The 13,390-nt window shown below is 40.9% G+C and overlaps 1 protein-coding gene across 5 annotated transcripts in view; it reads left to right on the forward strand.

Annotated features, from left to right (window-relative positions):
• The window catches only part of MITF (melanocyte inducing transcription factor), a 277,856-nt gene that overhangs the window by 806 nt on the left and 263,660 nt on the right, over positions 1 to 13,390 (forward strand). The window lies entirely within an intron of this gene.

Below are 13,390 nucleotides of genomic sequence, written 5' to 3' on the forward strand. Positions count from 1 at the left end.
ACTGTCATTTAGAATTCATTTGGCGGTTAGATCCCGAAGACGATCATATGATTACTTTTCATAGAAGTAACGCTACAGGGAAAGATCGTTACATTGATTATTATGTTGGGATTATTAATTTGGGTGTGATTATGGAAAACGCTGTTTAAATGTTTGGGATTTTTAATTATAGTTGTATGCCTCAATCACTTGGAGCAAGGATTATGTTTTCTTCTTTAGCCATGTAATCAAATATCATGGTCCAGATAATGTGGCTTGTTGGCATCCACCATTGACACCAAACACCATGGCGCACACAACTCCTGGGCACATTTATTAAAGTCTTCACGCCATGGTCACATTTGCAAAAGGGATTCTGCATTGCAAAACTGCAGCAATTTACAGCGCAATATATGTCAATGGGTTTGTTACAAATTGCTTACTCAATTCTGCCATCTCTGTAGTTGACAGGCGCGCTTGAGCCTGCGTTACCCATAGGGCTGTAGCCTCAGCTAGTTACCTACAAACAACAGTGATCTATATCTAGAATATGTTCCAAACCTTTGTTGTGCCATTGTATCCTTTGTGTGACCTTTGTGATGGGTGGACATAGGCGGTGACCTCCTGTTTCACTTTTTTAATTGTTCTGGGTTATTTGCTGGAATCGATGGTTGAAGCTGATGCACAAAGTAGATTGAAAGAAGATATATATTATATATAGCGCCTTGAAAAAGTATTCATACCCTGTTCACTTTTCCACATTTTTTCACGTTACACCCAAAAACGTAAATATATTTTCATTTGATGTCATTTGATATATCAACAAAAAGTAACAAGTATTTGTGAAATGTAAAGGAAATGATTCCTGGTTTTTCGAATTTTTTAATTGTCTCTCCAGGAAGGAGACAAACTCTAGCGCCACCTAAAGTGACTCTCCAATGAGCCTTTTCATATGACCTAGGATCAGAACCCCAATTTGCAGACACGGTGTTTCAGGGTGATTGCCCCTCGTCAGTGCAAAGTATGGGATCTGATCTGGCGTATGAGAAGCTATAGTGGGGACCACAGGGAAGACTATTCTCCTTGCGGAGACCTGACAAACCAGTCTGACTGCCAGTGAGGGGTCTTATAGCTGCAAAGCCCCTCTGGGAAATATTCAAATTGTCTCTGCAGGAAGGAGACAAACTCTAGTGCCACCTATTGGAAGTAGCAATCCTAAAAGTCAAAAGTGACTCTCCAATGAGCCTTTTCATATGACCTAGGATTTATGCCAGATCAGAACCCTAATTTGCAGACACGGTGTTTCAGGGTGATTGCCCCTCGTCAGTGCAAAGTATGAGATCTGATCTGGCTTTTGAGAAGCTATAGTGGATTTTAAACATTTAAATCTGAAAATTGTGATGTGCATTGCTATTCAGCCCCTCTGAGTTAATACCTTTCGCTGCAAGTCTTTTGGGGTCCAGCTTTGCACATATGGAGGTGACATTTTTCTTCTTCTTTGCACCCAAGCTCTCGCTCAGTGAGATTGGATGGAGACATCTGTGATCAGCAATTTTCACGTCCTGTAACAATTTCTCAGTGAGATTTCGGTTTAGACTGTGACTGGGCCATTCACCCACATGAATATGCTTTGATCTAAACCCTCCATTGTACCTCAGGGAGGAGGTTTAGCGTCATTGTCCTGCTGGAAGGTCTCAAATCTTAAGCAGCCTCTAGTAAGTTTTCCTCCAGGATTGCCTTGTATTTAACTCCACCCAGCTTCCCATCACCTCTGACCAGCTTCAATGTCCCAGCTGAAGAAAAGTCTCCTCACAGCAGGATGCTGCCTCCACCATGTGTGACGATGGGGATGGTGTTTTCAGGATAATGTGCAGTATTAGTTTCCTGCCACACATAGCATTTTGCATGTAGCCCAAAATATTCTACTTTGGTCTCATCTGCCCAAAGCACCTTCTTCCACATGCTTGCTGTGTCCCCTACATGGCTTTTTGAAAACTGTGAACCTGACTTCTTATGGTTTGCTTTCAAAAATGGCTTTCTTCTTGCCACTCTTTCATAAAGGCCAGATTTGTGGAGTATCCGACTAATAGTTGTCCTGTGGACAGTCTCCCCCTGAGCTTTGGATCTCTGCAGCTCCTCCAGTGTGATCATGGGCCTCTTTGCTGCTTCTCTAATTAGTGCGCTCCTTCTTGATGTTAGTTTAGGTGGACGGTCATGTCTTGGTAGGTTAGCAGTTGTGCCATTCTCCTTCCATTTTTGGATGATAGATTGAACAGTGCTCCATGAGATGTTCAGAACTTGGGCTATTTTCTTTTTATAACCTAACCCTGCTTTAAGCTATGTGCACACGCTGCGTTTTTTGCCATGTTTTTGCAGGTTTTTTGGGTGTAGTTTTGGTCTCAAAACTGCATGAATTTCCTTCCCCAACAAAGTCTATGAGATTTCATTTTTGCTGTCCGCACATTGCAGTTTTTTTTTTGGCTGACCACAAAGATGCAGCATGTCAATTCCTTTGGCTATGTGCACACAGTGCATTTTTTGATGCATCTTTTTGAGAAATCTGCACCAAAATTTGCATGCCTATCAAAGGCAATGACAAGCCCCAATTCAATTCCAGACTGATTTGCATATAGTTTTGACACTAGATTTCTTATTACTGGCATATCGCATTCCACCCCAAAAACATAGTATGACTTTTAATAGGTGGGGGGGGGGGGGCGCGAGCAAATGTCAATACAAAAATACAACTACAGTACTAAAAAAAACCGCCTGCCACTTATTTCCTTTAAGGCTATGTGCACACGATGCATTTTTTTTTTCCAGAAATCTGCATTAAAATTTGCATGCCTCTGCTGAAGCCAGCAAAGTCTATGAAATTTGTGCTGTGCGCATGTTGCATTTTTTTTCCTTTGATGCAGCATGTTAATTGTTGGGTCGTTTTGAACTGCGTTTTTTAGCCCATCTAGCCCTGAACTTCACAAAAAAAAGCATGGAAAATAAACGCACCAAACATGCATTTTTTCGGTGCATTTTTCTGCCAGAAGGTGCAAATTTCTGCACCAAATCTGCAACGTGTGCACATAGCCTTAATGCTTCTTATCTTGTTTGACCGACTACTCAGTCACTATCGCTATAGCAATATACATCAGTCACATCTAATATATAAAGCTGAATGTGTGTGTGTGTGTGAGAGAGAGTGTGTGTGTGTGTGTGTGTGTGTGTGTGAGAGAGTGTGTGTGAGTGTGTGTGTGTGTCCGGGGTTGGCATCTGCACCGTCGCAGCTACAGCCAAAAAATTTTGCACACTCACACTTCTGGACCCCGAGAGCGTCATAGGCTATGTTTTGAGGGGAAATTTTAACCCCGCGCTTTACAGTTATTCACCAAAAAACCTGCCTCCATTAAAGCGAATGGAGCTGGGAGCCACAGTGCAGCCAGAACTTCAGAAGAATGTGCAGCCACGCCCTTATATGGAATGTTGGTGTGTCACAATGCAGCCAGGGAAAGAGACAGACACAGACAGGGAAAGAGGCACAGACAGGGTAAGAAACAGACATAGACAGGGTAAGAGACAGACACAAAGAGACAGACAAAGAGACAGACTGACAGGGAAAGAGACAGACAGGGACAGGTAAAGAGACAGACACAGACAAAGAGGCAGAGACAGACACAGGAAACAGACGAGAGGGAATGAGAGAGACAGGTTAAGAGACAGACACAGACAGGTAAAGAGACAGACACAGACAAAGAGACAGAGACAGACACAGGAAACAGATGAGAGGGAATGAGAGAGACAGGTTAAGAGACAGACACAGACAGGTAAAGAGACAGACACAGACAAAGAGACAGAGGCAGACACAGGAAACAGACAGACAGGGAAAGAGAAGAAAGAGACAGACAGGGTAAGAGACAGACAAAGACAGGTAAAGAGACAGACAAAGAGACAGACACAGGGAAAGAGAAGGAAAGAGACAGTTGGGAAAGAGAGGGAAAGAGACAGACAGGGACAGGTAAAGAGACAGACACAGACAAAGAGGCAGAGACAGACACAGGAAACAGACGAGAGGGAATGAGAGAGACAGGTTAAGAGACAGACACAGACAGGTAAAGAGACAGACACAGACAAAGAGACAGAGACAGACACAGGAAACAGACAGGTAAAGAGAAGAAAGAGACAGACAGGGTAAGAGACAGACAAAGACAGGTAAAGAGACAGACAAAGAGACAGACACAGGGAAAGAGAGGGAAAGAGACAGTTGGGAAAGAGAGGGAAAGAGACAGACATGGACAGGTAAAGAGACAGACACAGACAAAGAGGCAGAGACAGACACAGGAAACAGATGAGAGGGAATGAGAGAGACAGGTTAAGAGACAGACACAGACAGGTAAAGAGACAGACACAGACAAAGAGACAGAGGCAGACACAGGAAACAGACAGACAGGGAAAGAGAAGAAAGAGACAGACAGGGTAAGAGACAGACAAAGACAGGTAAAGAGACAGACAAAGAGACAGACACAGGGAAAGAGAAGGAAAGAGACAGTTGGGAAAGAGAGGGAAAGAGACAGACAGGGACAGGTAAAGAGACAGACACAGACAAAGAGGCAGAGACAGACACAGGAAACAGATGAGAGGGAATGAGAGAGACAGGTTAAGAGACAGACACAGACAGGTAAAGAGACAGACACAGACAAAGAGACAGAGATAGACACAGGAAACAGACAGACAGGGAAAGAGAAGAAAGAGACAGACAGGGTAAGAGACAGACAAAGACAGGTAAAGAGACAGACAAAGAGACAGACACAGGGAAAGAGAGGGAAAGAGACAGTTGGGAAAGAGAGGGAAAGAGACAGACAGGGAAAGAGACAGACAGGGAAAGTGACAGAGATAGATAGACAGACAGGGAAAGAGATAGATAGACAGACAGGGAAAGAGATTGAGACAGACAGAGAAAGAAACAGAGACAGTCAGAGACAGACAGGGAAGGAGACAGACAGACAAAGAGATAGAGAGAGATATATACAGAGGGGGAGACCGACATTATAATTACATTTCTATCTATTTGTTTTGTGGTTTTTGTGTGCAGAATACATTTTTGTTAATACATTCTATTTTGTTAACAGCAGTTATTAACCCGGGCGAAGCCGGGGAGTACAGCTAGTTAAAAGATAAAGGTGGTGATATATTGATAGTGAGATAGTGATCGTTACTGTGAGCATTCTCGAAGGGTATACAGTCAACAAGCTGCAAAAAGTTAACACCCAACTTTCCTAAACTATGGGAATCACTCATAATCCTTCATTTGCACTTTCCAAGTCACCTAAAAGGGGCATTTCTATGATAATAAGTGATGGTGTGGATAGGATAAGCCATAACTTGCTGACGGGTGGGGGTCTGACTGTGGGGACCCTCATGATTCTCTAATGAAGGGGCTCAGCCGGTGGCTATGAGTGTCGCAGTCAAGGTATCGTACTTTGGCAATCTTTATTCTCATGACCCTTAATGATAATGTTATAGTAAATCATGGTGACGTTATTGAACTTAAGTTTTAAAACTTAATTTTTGGGAGGGCCAAGATTAGAAAAACATGGCTCCTCTCATCCAGAAACAGCGTCACAATGGTCCCCAGGTTACGTGTTCATTAGAGAAAGAAATCAATCAGTCATTAAAGATATTCGTTACTAATTTCCTCCAAAGCCCAATTTTTCATGATTCATTTTGCATAAAATAATCCGGATGCCATTTTGATGGATTCATTTGAGGTCTGAAAAGGGGTTAAATATTAAAGAATATAGTCGCCTGTCCTAGACCTGCCTCTAACATGTCCTCTACCGCAGCCCCCCTCTTGCTTAGGATCGGTCTTTGATCTGGATCTTTCGGCGCTGATTAGACCTCATGTATTCATGTGGGACATGACGCACACCGTTTCCACCATTGATGTGCGTCACACCCCATAGGACCATGTGAAGGGGTAAGACTCAGACCCGAAGACCAGTCCAAAGCGAGCAGAGGACCAGGTGGAGCCTACGATCGGTGAATGTAATCTTCTTGGTGAATATAATGCTTTCTTATTTTGTAACCCCTTCCCTCTCCTCCATTAACATAAACATCTTTTTGGCACAAATATGAATTGGATGGAATCAAATCTGATGGCTGTTTTGAGCAAATATTTCTGTATCTATTTTCTCGATTCCATAATGTATGTATACAGCTGTCATGCAGGCCTAAGTGTCTCCATGGTTACCGACATTACCGACCACCAACAAGCCCTTTATAGTTCCATTTCATAGTTTATGTAAACAGCTTTTATGCAAGCCTAAGTGTCTCCATGGTTACCGACTACCAACAAGCCCTTCAAAGTTCCATCCCATATTTTATGCATACAGTTGTTATACAGGCCTAAGTGTCCCCATGGTTACCGACCACCAACAAGCCCTTTATAGTTCCATCCCATATTTTATGTATACAGCTGTTATGCAGGCCTACGTGTCTCCATGGATACCGACCAATAACAAGTTATAGTTTCATTCTATAGTTTATGTATAGAGCTGTTATGCAGACCTAAGTGTCTCCAGGGTTACCGACCACCAACAAGCCCTTTATACAGTTAGGTCCAGAAATATTTGGACAGTGACACAATTTTGGCGAGTTGGGCTCTGCATGCCACCACATTGGATTTGAAATGAAACCTCTACAACAGAATTCAAGTGCAGATTGTAACGTTTAATTTGAAGGTTTGAACAAAAATATCTGATAGAAATTGTAGGAATTGTACACATTTCTTTACAAACACTCCACATTTTAGGAGGTCAAAAGTAATTGGACAAATAAACCAAACCCAAACAAAATATTTTTATTTTCAATATTTTGTTGCGAATCCTTTGGAGGCAATCACTGCCTTAAGTCTGGAACCCATGGACATCACCAAACGCTGGGTTTCCTCCTTATTAATGCTTTGCCAGGCCTTTACAGCCGCAGCCTTCAGGTCTTGCTTGTTTGTGGGTCTTTCCGTCTTAAGTCTGGATTTGAGCAAGTGAAATGCATGCTCAATTGGGTTAAGATCTGGTGATTGACTTGGCCATTGCAGAATGTTCCACTTTTTTGCACTCATGAACTCCTGGGTAGCTTTGGCTGTATGCTTGGAGTCATTGTCCATCTGTACTATGAAGCGCCGTCCGATCAACTTTGCGGCATTTGGCTAAATCTGGGCTGAAAGTATATCCCGGTACACTTCAGAATTCATCCGGCTACTCTTGTCTGCTGTTATGTCATCAATAAACACAAGTGACCCAGTGCCATTGAAAGCCATGCATGCCCATGCCATCAAGTTGCCTCCACCATGTTTTACAGAGGATGTGGTGTGCCTTGGATCATGTGCTGTTCCCTTTCTTCTCCAAACTTTTTTCTTCCCATCATTCTGGTACAGGTTGATCTTTGTCTCATCTGTCCATAGAATACTTTTCCAGAACTGAGCTGGCTTCATGAGGTGTTTTTCAGCAAATTTAACTCTGGCCTGTCTATTTTTGGAATTGATGAATGGTTTGCATCTAGATGTGAACCCTTTGTATTTACTTTTATGGAGTCTTCTCTTTACAATTGACTTAGAGACAGATACACCTACTTCACTGAGAGTGTTCTGGACTTCAGTTGATGTTGTGAACGGGTTCTTCTTCACCAAAGAAAGTATGCGGCGATCATCCACCACTGTTGTCATCCGTGGACGCCCAGGCCTTTTTGAGTTCCCAAGCTCACCAGTCAATTCCTTTTTCTCAGAATGTACCCGACTGTTGATTTTGCTACTCCAAGCATGTCTGCTATCTCTCTGATGGATTTTTTCTTTTTTTTCAGCCTCAGGATGTTCTGCTTCACCTCAATTGAGAGTTCCTTAGACCGCATGTTGTCTGGTCACAGCAACAGCTTCCAAATGCAAAACCACACACCTGTAATCAACCCCAGACCTTTTAACTACTTCATTGATTACAGGTTAACGAGAGAGACGCCTTCAGAGTTAATTGCAGCCCTTAGAGTCCCTTGTCCAATTACTTTTGGTCCCTTAAAAAAGAGGAGGCTATGCATTACAGAGCTATGATTCCTAAACCCTTTCTCCGATTTGGATGTGAAAACTCTCATATTGCAGCTGGGAGTGTGCACTTTCAGCCCATATTATATATATAATTGTATTTCTGAACATGTTTTTGTAAACAGCTAAAATAACAAAACTTGTGTCACTGTCCAAATATTTCTGAACCTAACTGTAGTTCTATTCCATAGTTAATGTATACAGCTGTTATGCAGACCTAAGTGTCTCCTTGGTTACAGACCACCAATAAGCCCTTTTATAGTTCTTATCTATAGTTTATAGAGCTGTTATGCAGTCTTAAGTGTTTCCATGGTTACCGACCACCAACAAGCGCTTTATAGTTCCAGCGACCACCAACAAGCCCTTTATATTTCTACTCCATAGTTTATGTATACAGCTGTTATGCTGGCCTAAGTGTCTCCATGGTAACCGACCACCAAACAGCCCTTTATAGTTCTATCGTGCAGCCACATCTCCTGGTGTAAGTCTACTACACAGTTACTACTACACCAATGGGAAACTTTATCTGCTTTGCCGTCTTGTTAATTCGAACTGCGTGACTAGACCAAATTTGATTTCCCAATATATAAAAAGCTGCCGCTCATTATATCGCACAGAGGGGAGCATTCATTTTGTTTTAAGAAAGCAAATGAGAGTGTAATGAGCTCCTGTGGCCTCATTAATCTACAGTGTCCAAAACAAACACTCTCCTCGTTGCCAGTAGCAACCAATCAGAGCTTAGCTTTCATTTATAAACCTGTTGCAGTAAAATGAAAGCTTTGCTGTGATTGGTTGCTATGAGCAACAAAGCTGCTCTTTGTTTTAGACATTTGTAATTAATCTCCCGCACACACTTTATTTTATGTATTATGTGTAGTCATTTGGTTGAAGATGTGTGTATATATATATATATATATATATATATATATATATATATATATATATATATACAACTGATGCACTGCTAAAATAGAGGCGTTGCCTATAGCAACCGGTTAGAAGCCTTCATTTTTTCTGAAGGCCTCTGGAAAGAGAGTTGCTGGTTGCTATAGGCAGAGGGGTGATATGTATAGGGGTTGTTAAGATGAGGTGATGAACGAATACGGCCACCATTTTGCTGCATTCTTCATAATAAATATTACATACTCATGTGGCCCGGTCAGTGCTGGTCCAAAGACTGAAGACATAAGGAGCGAGCGAGCGAGGAGCTGCGGCAACAGGGTTATACTCAAGCAGCGGGTGCCACGAAATAGTTGTGGTCTAATTTCAATAAACAGATAGAAAATATTAGACCAGACCACCATGTTAATAACAGACCCCAGACCCTTTGACTATATTCACACCCACTATAGTCATTTCACAAACTAGACCAAATGCTAAATTATTTTCAGAAACTAGACCAGGCCCCTATAATTATTTTTCACCCCAGACAAAATCCTTGTTTTAATTTTGGAGCCTAAATTAGACTTTCTCAATTTGTCAGACACTCTATATTAATGTCAAATTCCACACTAAATCCCTAAATGGGATATATACAGCAGTCCAGGCCCCAAACCAGACCCTATATAAATATAAGACCCCATACTTAAATATAAGTCATCAGACCAGACCCGTATACGAATGTCAGGCTCCTATATAAATATCAGACCCCAGTCCAGACCCCTACATAAATGTCAGACCGCAGAATAGACCTCTACATAAATGTAGGACCCCCAGAGCAGACTCTTATATAAATATCAAACCCCAGACCAGACCCTATATAAATATAAGACCCCATACTTAAATATAAGTCCTCAGACCAGACCCTTATACGAATGTCAGGCTCCTATATAAATATCAGACCCCAGTCCAGACCCCTATATGAATGTCAGACCGCAGAATAGACCTCTACATAAATGTAGGACCCCCAGAGCAGACTCTTATATAAATATCAAACCCCAGACCAGACCCTATATAAATATAAGACCCCATACTTAAATATAAGTCCTCAGACCAGACCCTTATACGAATGTCAAGCTCCTATATAACTATCAGACCCCAGTCCAGACCCCTATATAAATGTCAGACCGCAGAATAGACCTCTACGTAAATGTAGGACCCCCAGAACAGACTCTTATATAAATATCAAACCCCAGACAAGACCCCTATATAAATATAAGACCCAATACATAAATATAAGTCCCCAGTCCAGACCCCTATATGAATGTCAGACCGCAGAATAGACCTCTACATATTTGTAGGACACCAGACCAGACTCTTATATTTAAATAGGGGTCTTGTCTGGGGTTTGATATTTATATAAGAGACTGGTCTGGGGTTCTACAAATATGCAGAGGTCTATTCTGCGGTCTGACATTCATATAAGGGTTTGGACTGGGGTCTGATATTTATATAGGAGCCTGACATTCGTATAAGGGTCTGATCTGAGGAGTTATATTTAAGTACGGGGTCTTATATTTATATAGGGTCTGGTCTGGGGTCTTAAATTTGTATAGAGGTCTAATCTGCAGTCTGATATTCATATAGGGGTCTGGACTGGGGACTTATATTTATGTATGGGGTCTTATATTTATATAGGGGTCTTGTCTGGGGTTTGATATTTATATAAGACCCCATACATAAATATAAGTCCCCAGTCCAGATCTTTATATGAATATCAGACTGCAGATTAGGCCTCTATATAAATTTAAGACGCCAGACCAGATCTCTATATAAAAATCAAATCCCAGCAAGACCTCTATATAAATACCAGACCCCAGACCAGACCCCTATGTGAATGTCTGACCCGAAACGACCTGTAAATAAATTTAAGAACCCAGACCAGACCTCTATATAAATATCAAACCCCAGACAAGACTTTTATATAAATACCAGATCCCTATATACATATATAACTCATATATAAATATAATACCCTTATATGAATGTCAGACTCCTATAGAAATATCAGTCTCTATATGAATGTCAGACCCCAGACAAGATCAATTTATAAATTTAAGACCCCAGACAAGACCTGTATATAAATATCAGACCCCAGACAAGACTTCTACTGTATATACATAATACCAGACCCAAGACTAGGTTCCTATATGAATATCAGACCCCAGACCTATAAATACAAAATCCCTATACAAATAGCAGGTCCCAGAGCAGACTTCTATATAAATAAATAGGTATATAGACCAGACTCTTATATGCATATTAGACCTAAGACCAGTCCCCTAAATAAATGTAAGACCCCAATTAAGGCACCTATATGAATATAAGACCAGATCCATATATTAATATTGGACCTCAGACCAATGAATGTCAGACCCTTATATAAACTTCAGACTTCAAAGCAGACCCCTGTGCAAATATTAGACCCCACACCAGCTTCTTATGTATAAGAACCAAGATCAGACCCCTACCCCATATGAATATTAAACCCCAGACTAGAATCTATGTAAATAACTTATTCTTTGTTTTTGTACTCCAGACCCCTATATAAATATAAGACCCCTCTGGAAAAGATACTTAATAGTAATATCGGACCCCAGATCTGACAATGAAATATATTTGGATTATAGACCCCTTACATTTATCACACACCCATGTGCAGCTTCTTTTTTTTCCCTCTTTTCTTTTACTTATGCAAATTTTGCAGCCCCCAAAACACTCATCCTTGAAAACGAATGATTAATATCTCCAGCCTCATTGTAGCTGCAGATTTTGTGCGTTCTACCACATCGCTCCCATAAATAGGTTTGCAGAGTGTCCATTTTTTCACCTTCCCGTGTAGAGCTCCATACAGGGACAATTATTGTTGGGGGGGGGGGGCGAGGCTTTGCCGTAGAGCTGGGACTATTTGCACATAGTGCTGACTGTTAATCCAGATGTGTCCACCAGCCCCGCTATTGCAAAACTCACCCATTCCATCTGTTTCTGCTTTTTTACTTCTTTGTATGTCAGTGTGTAATGTTTGTTCTAGGAATGATCATTTGTGAGCTTTATCCAGAGAAACCGAGAATCTCAACGCAAAAATCAGCAAAAATGGAGAATTTTATTTTGAGACATTCAAGTAATACATAAGGAGAAAGTGGAAGGATGATAAAGGGATACCTTACTAATGAAGCTGCAGTAATGGAAATATCTATCTTTCCTTCTAGCAATCTATCTACTCAATTCTACTTTTTTTTTTCTTTTTTTCTTACTTTCTTTTCATTCTTTTCCTTCCTTCCTTCCTTTCTTCCTTCCTTCCTTCCTCTCCTCTCTTTCCTTCCTTTCATTCATTCTCTCTTTCCTCCTCTCTCTTTTGCTCTTTTTATTCTTTCTTTCTCTCTTTTTCTTTCTCTCTTTCTTATCTCCTTTTATCCCATGTTTCTTTGTTCCTCTCTTTCGTCCTCTCTTTCTTTCCTTCTGTCCTTCTTTCTCTATTTTGTCCTCTCTTTCTTTCTTTCCTCCTCTCTTTCTTTCTTTCTTTCATTCTTCATCTCTTCCTTTCTTCCTTCCTTCCTTTCTTCCTTCCTTCCTTCCTTCCTTCATTCATTCCTTCCTTCCTTCCTTTCTTCCTTCCTTCCTTCCTCTCCTCTCTTTCCTTCGTTTCATTCATTCTCTCTTTCCTCCTCTCTCTTTCGCTCTTTTTTTCTTTCTTTTTCTCTTATCTCCTTTTCTCCTTTGTTTCTTTCTTCCTCTCTTTTGTCCTCTCTTTCTTTCCTTTTGTCCTTCTTTCTCTCTTTATTTCATCCTCTCTTTCTGTCTTTCCTCCTCTCTTTCTTTCATTCTTTATCTCTTCCTTTCTTCCTTCCTTCCTTCCTTCCTCTCTTTCCTTCCTTTCATTCATTCTCTCTTTCCTCCTCTCTCTTTCGCTATTTTTTTCTTTCTTTCTCTCTTTTTCTTTCTCTCTTTCTTATCTCCTTTTATCCTTTGTTTCTTCCTTCCTCTCTTTAGTCCTCTCTTTCTTTCCTTCTGTCCTTCTCTCTTTATTTCGTCCTCTCTTTCTTTCTTTCTTTCTTTCCTCCTCTCTTTCTTTCATTCTTTATTTGTTCCTTTCTTCCTTCCTTCGTTCCTTCCTTCCTTCCTTTCTTCCTTTCTTCCTTCCTCTCCTCTTTCCTTTCTTTCATTCATTATCTCTTTCCTCCTCTCTCTTTCGATCTTTTTTTCTTTCTTTCTCTCTTTTTCTTTCTCTCTTATCTCCTTTTATCCTTTTTTTCTTTCATCCTCTCTTTCGTCCTCTCTTTCTTTCCTTCTGTCCTTCTTTCTCTCTTTATTTCGTCCTCTCTGTCTTTCTTTCCTCCTCTCTTTCTTTCATTCTTCATCTCTTCCTTTCTTCCTTCCTTCCTTTCTTCCTTTCTT

Source organism: Anomaloglossus baeobatrachus, chromosome 8, assembly GCF_048569485.1.
Source record: "Anomaloglossus baeobatrachus isolate aAnoBae1 chromosome 8, aAnoBae1.hap1, whole genome shotgun sequence".
Classification (NCBI taxonomy): Eukaryota; Metazoa; Chordata; class Amphibia; order Anura; family Aromobatidae; genus Anomaloglossus; species Anomaloglossus baeobatrachus.